The following is a 6,766-nucleotide window of genomic DNA, read 5'->3' as shown; positions in this document are numbered from 1 at the left end:
TAAGCACTAGAGAACCCACACAGGGTAGAAGCCTTTTTCCTATTCTTTTCTTTTTTTAAATCCAATACATTTTTGAGTTTTTTTCATTAGTTTTTTTTTTTACAAAACAAGAAACCAGTACATACAATAATAAAATAACATACATGCATCTCTCCGATATATCCTTTCAGCTTGCCCATTACCGTCTGATAACTTACCATTACTATATCTTACAATTAACATTCCACATTCTTGAAATCTCTTATTAGCATAATATTGTAATAAACATTATAATCCTCTACACATATAGGTGTGCTATATTACCCAGACCACATGTTAAGGAATTCCAATACACAATGAAACATTAGACCTCGTCAATGCCTCCCTTCCTCCATAAGTCAAATTGTCTCTCCAGCAATAACCCCCTTGATGGCATTCCAGGTGTATCCAACCATAAGCCTCATATTTTCTCAAATTTATTCATTGAGTTTCATTTTTGATATACCCCTTTTTCTAATCTGATATTAGTTATCCTATTTTTGAGTTCACTAATTTCTGGGGGTGAGGGGTTAATCCATTTGGATGCAATATGTTTCCTAGTTTGAAGTAAAATACGTGAAATCCCTATTGAAATTGGGTCAAATTCCATATAATCTTCTAATATACCTAATAGGCATTTTTTGGGTCTGGTTGAATATCTATTTTATATTCCCTCTTTATAATAGACAGAACTCCTTTCCAGCATTTACCTGACTCCCGGCATTCCCATAGCGTATGTAATAGGCCCGCATCATCCATTTTACATCTTGGACATTCAGCATCAGTCCGGTATCCTATGTTACATAGGAATCTTAGTATTTCCCTTCTCTAACACCAACTTAACAAAAGTATTATGTTTTACCCAAAAGGGAGTCCATTTTGATGTAAATATTTATAGAATTGTTTGTCAACCCAAATTCCCCCTTTAATTGATCAAAGCACTTAATTATCCCTTCAGACAATAGGTTTTATATCGTATATACCGTATTTTTCGGACTATAAGATGCACTTTTTTCCTCCAAAATTTTGGAGGAAAGTAGGGGGTGCGTCTTACAGTCCGAATGTGGCATATATATATATATATATATATATATATATATATATATATATATATATATATATATATATATATATATATATATGGGAATTGGATGTTTCGCCCCCAGCAGTTCTCCCCCGGGTGCATTTGGCCCCCAGGATTTTTTGCCCCCGCATATTTCACCCCCGCACATATCGCCCCCGGATGTTTCGCAACCAGCAGTTCGCCCCTGGATGTTTGTATCCTGTTTTGCCCCCAGAATTTTGTGTTTGGATGTTTCGCCAGTTTGTCCTTGTCGTTCATAAATTCCCGTCCGTCATCAATCCTCATGTCACCACAGTACTGTACAGAGTGCTGCACTTTTGTGACATGTTAAATCAACTGTTTCCATCTGTAAACCTCACAACTGATTGCATTATAGTGTCAGAGCATTTTGCCCTAAATTTTAACAAGACATTTTCCAAAACGTTTCTAAAACGCTTTTGTGTTACAAAAACATAACAAGAAACAAATAAACGGATTTTAAAAATGTAGTGTGAATGAGGCCTGATTTATGTGGGGAATGTAAACCACTCTAAAATCTAAACATTTTGTGAACTTTTACCTGACCCAGCTGCTTTTTTGCAAGTTTTGTTGCAGATGTGACAATTTGTATGTCAGGTGTCCTGCAAGTTGCATTAGACAAGCTTTTATTCCATCTTTACATCAGAATATAGCAGTGTCTAAAATCTCTACAAAGAGAGAGGTGTACGAGCACAAAAAAATCAGTCAGCTTTCACAGCAATTCACTGTCTACAAGTATGAATTCAGTTCTATCCAAACGTGGGAAGAAGAAGTCGGTCTACGAGAATCACATTTACGTATTTTCCAAACGAAGTCTGACGACGTCCATTCCATCTGGGTGTGTGAAAAACGGTCGACTTGCAAGGGACGTGTTTGGAGCAATGAAGCATCTGGTGAAGTGGTGAAAGTAACCGATCCCCACAACCACGCAGCACAAGCAGCAAGACCCGAAGCAATCCGACTTGTCAATGAGGCGGTCACCAGGGCAAGGACAACACCAGAGACACCACAACAGATTCTCACAGAAGTCATTTCAGGAGCCCATTCTAATGTTGTAGCACTTCTCCCAAGGAAAGCATCACTGAAGAGAACAATACGATTATCAAGGCAACTTGGCAATATTCCAAGGTTGCCCCAAACCCTTGATAAACTTGTTATTCCCCAGGAGTTCCAGGAGATCAATATTGATGGTATCCAGCAGCAGTTCCTTCTGCACGACTCTGGTAAGCATTTAACATTTCCATTATGCAGAATTATTGCAAAGTTTATGTTGCATAAATGTGAAAAATTCTATATTACAAAGTGCTGATATAGAATACTATGTGATTTTTTTTGCCTTAAAGGGAAACTTTGAGGATAGTATAATGTAGGGTGAGGCCTACTGATTCCAACTATGCCTCACTGGTTTAGTTGCAGTCTGATTCTCTGCTCAGCTTCAAAGTAGAAGTCCTGCCTTTGAGATACAGTGGTCTGCCATATTCATAAGCAGAGTGGTAACCTTGTCCACCAACCATGATTTGCAGGTATCCAGCCATTGTCAATCACAGCCAGAGGACAAGGTTGTCGCATCAAACCCGCATCACTAGATACCAATTTTAGTGTAGAATTTTCTGCTATAAAATAGCTACAGATTGTCTGCTGCAACTACTTAGTGCAGGTGAATGTACCTTAAGGATTCATTAACATGTCTCCTAACCTCTGTGGATTATCCACAACTGTAGATATACAGCTATTCTGGTGTAGAGAATTCTACGCCAAAATCTCCATTTAGCTCTATGGATTTAGGTGCAGGTTTTAGTGCAGAATTTTAGCCCCTTGTCTGAATGGCTGGAATCTTCTTTTCATAATGGCAGCATACATTCACATGCAGGGTCATAAGTAGCTTGGCCCTAGCCCCATAGCAAAGTTTTGAAAGGGCCTGGGCCCCTCTTCCTCCGCGATACCCTGCGCCCTTTAGCCATGCCCCCTGCCAACAGCCTGAAATGAAGTTCCAATGCTGAATTAGTGCTGGGAAGTGGGTACACCATGCTCCGGTGGGTGCCTGTCACTTACCGGAGCATGGCAGGGGGTTAATTAATATTCACCACCTGCTGCCACACGCTTCGTTCCTCTGCTTTGATACAGGACCTGGAATGATGTATGCAATCATGTGATCGCTCACGTCTCAGGATCTGCATCAAAGCAGAGTGAGGAAAGCAGCGCAGCAGCAGGCGGTGAGTATTCATTTATCCTTGCCATGCTCCAGTAGGTGACAGGCACCTACCAGAGCATGGTAGATCCAGGGGGCCCGGTGTTCATGGGCGCATTACACCCCTTGGCGGCAGGCCCCCTGAGGGCCCGGGGGCAGTGGCGTCCCCTGCCTACATGGTTGGTACGCCACTTCTGCACTGCATGTCATTTTTTTTAACTGTGCATTTTTTCATCAGCATGTGGATGGGATTTAGACATTTATGCTGGATATGACCCCGACCTAATGAACCATTGAGTTAGTATGCTTTTTTTTCACAAATACTTCTTACATGTTTGCTCGTTTTTCCTGATGTAAACCTTTTATTATCATGGAATTCTGCATTTTGCTGGTTTCTGGTGCCGTTAATCCTTTCACAACTTTGAAAATGTGACATTTTTGAAGCTTGGAAGCATTTTTAAACAGGAATATATCATTTTCCACTGGGACAATACATGTCGTAGAAAAAACTATTGTTTAGCCCCTTCACACCAGATTTTGCTTCAGTTTTAAGTTTCTGTTATAAAATCTGAAAATCTGAAGCAAAATGTGAGTTTTTAATGTGAGATATGAACAACGGATGCTTCTGATAAGGAAAATTTTTTGTGAATTCATCCCGAAATTCTCTGTCTGCTACTTGTTACTTTTTATTTTGTCTGTCATTATTTCCTGTACTAATACTTTCACTTTTAATTAGGAAGTGGACACAGCCATATCTTGATATGTGGAACAAGAGACAATCTCCATCTACTGGCACAAAGTAAAGAGTGGTTTGCTGATGGCATGTTTTTCAGTACACCAGCCCTGTTCAAGCAACTTTATACAATCCATGTAGTCCACAGCGGCCTTGTTGTTCCTGTAGTGTACGCCTTGCTGACGGACAAGAGCCGTTCAACGTACCAGAGGTTGCTACAAGAGCTGAAGAACATGCAACCTGGACTGCAGCCACACAACCTGGACTGCAGCCACACAACCTGGACTGCAGCCACACAACAAGGACTGCAGCCACAGAACCTGGACTGCAGCCACACAACCTGGACTGCAGCCACACAACCTGGACTGCAGCCACACAACCTGATGTTGGATTTTGAACTAGCTGGAATTCAGGCATTTGAGAGTGAATTCCCCAACCTTGAGAAGACCGGTTGCTTCTTCCACCTATCACAGTCAGTTTGGCGTAAAGTTCAAAATGAAGGACTCAAGGTGCAATATCAAGGTGACCATGAATTTGCTCGTTGGATACGCATGATACCTGCCCTTGCCTTTCTACCACCACAGAATATTGTGCCTTCATTTGAAGAGTTAGTGGAAAATCCTGACTTTCCACAGGAAGCAATACCCATTGCCAACTATTTTGAAGATACCCATATTGGTCGAATTACTCACAGAGGACATCAGGCACCTTTGTTTCCAGTTCAACTTTGGAATATGTATGATCGAACAAGATGTGCAAGATTTAAACAATAGAGGCTTGATAGATTATCTGAGAGGCATTGCCTACAGCTTTGAATTTTAGTTCATGGTCACATATTTAGCTGTAAAATAATTCAAACATTAACACCTGCAATTTTTCTTTTCTTTCCTCTTTTTCTCTAACCCTTCCCCCTCTATACCCTTTATGTTTCTTGATTAACAGTTTTAATTTATACAGTTAAAGTTTAACTCTAAAAAAAAAAAAAAAAAAGTTTTGCTATGTTATAGTACCTGCGGCACTGATCTTCTTTTTCAATGGAGACCCCTTCCAGCAACTTCACTTCTGTGAGAAAAGTCCCATCCAAGTTCCAGCAGCAGGCTCCATGTGATGCAGGATTTCAGTGGCTACTAAGGAGGTCGTTTCGCCTTAGTAGCAGAACTTGTGGACGGACTCTAGGGGGCGTGACTACATGAGGCGTGCAACTGTCAGGCCTCTTTCAGACTAACAGTTTTGCCGGCGATTATCGCAGCAGTTTAAAAACCACGGCGGTAATTGCCGGCAAAACCACTAGATAGCACTTGATTTGCCGAAAGCAAGTCAATGGGCTCAAATCGCGGGAAAACTGTGCAGCAGAAAGCCGCACGGTTTTACATTTTAAAACATGTTCTATCTTCCTGGCGATTACCGCTGCGGCTTTAACTGTCGCGGTAATCGCCAGGAAAACAGCAAGTCTGAAAGAGGCATCAACGTGCTCCCTATGATGTATACAGGGCTGCTGGTTCACAGCCCCCTGCAAAGCTCCCCAACTCCCCATGTGCTCAGTCCTTTACTGGCTTTACACAGGGCGGAGGGAGCCCCCTCTTGTCCAGGCACATGAGGGGAGGGGGAAGGGGAACTTTCCAGAGGAAACGAGCAGCCCTGAATGTATGACAGGAAGCCTGAATCCATCCACAATTTCTGCTACCAAGGGGGCCCAACTTCCTTAGTAACCACTGAAATCCTGCAGCACATAGAGCCTGCTGCTGTAACTTGGATGGGACTTTTCACACAAAATGAAATAAAATTTAGAAAAAAATTATATTTTAAAAAAAAAAAGCTGCTGGAATGGGTCTCCATTGAAAAAGATCAGTGCCACAGGTACTATAACATATCAAAATTTTTTTTTGTTTGTTTTTGGAGTTACACTTTAAATATATTGTTCTGCAATGTTGGTTGGTTTGACCAATTGTTAACATTTTTCTGTCTGTAAAGTTACTTATCTAGAAAATTTAAAGTTTTGGAATTAAAAAAAAAACGTAACTTGACCACATTTATACATCTTAGACCCAAAATATGATTAGTGAGAAGTGAACCTGCTAAAGTTCAGTTCGGGCAGTTCCGTCCCAAACACAAGAAAATCCGGGTTTGGGTTCAGCACCCCCAAACTATCATCTCCATTGAACTCAATGGGTATGGAGACTCAGAGGAGTGGAGGATCTGTCCACCACATCCTCATCACTGACAAGATAGTAAAAAGAAAATATATATATTGCTACTTACCCCTTTGCTGAGGTACCGGCAGACGCGGAGGGTCCTCTTCCATGTACTTCCACATTGTGTGAATATGTCATCGTACCCGAGGGAATCCCTTTCAGGATTCCTAGCTAGGGATCCTCTTGATCAAGAAGACTCTCCACGCAGGTCGGGACCTCAGCGAAGGGGAGAGAAGCGATTTTTATTTTCTGATGAGCAAACTCCGAACATTGCCTGTTTGGGGTCGGTGTGGTTGAACCCGAGCAGACAATGTTTGATACGAACCCTGAACTTTCCAAATCGGGTTTGCTCATCACTAGATACAGTATGATATGTAATGGATGACAAAAAGAAGCCATTAAATCTAACACCAGATCTCATCGAGGCACTGTGCATGCGCAGCAATGTCTTGGTGAGAGGAGAGGCATCCTGCCCCCGGGATTGACTGATAAATGGGGCAGGAGTGACGTCATGTCAGTGAGCGGCCGGGAGA

The sequence above is a fragment of the Phyllobates terribilis genome, unplaced genomic scaffold (assembly GCF_046119375.1).
Source record: "Phyllobates terribilis strain yellow unplaced genomic scaffold, ASM4611937v1 Scaffold_70__1_contigs__length_7381418, whole genome shotgun sequence".
Classification (NCBI taxonomy): domain Eukaryota; kingdom Metazoa; phylum Chordata; class Amphibia; order Anura; family Dendrobatidae; genus Phyllobates; species Phyllobates terribilis.
The sequence above is the reverse complement of the archived record's forward strand: the minus strand, read 5'-3'. Positions refer to the sequence as shown.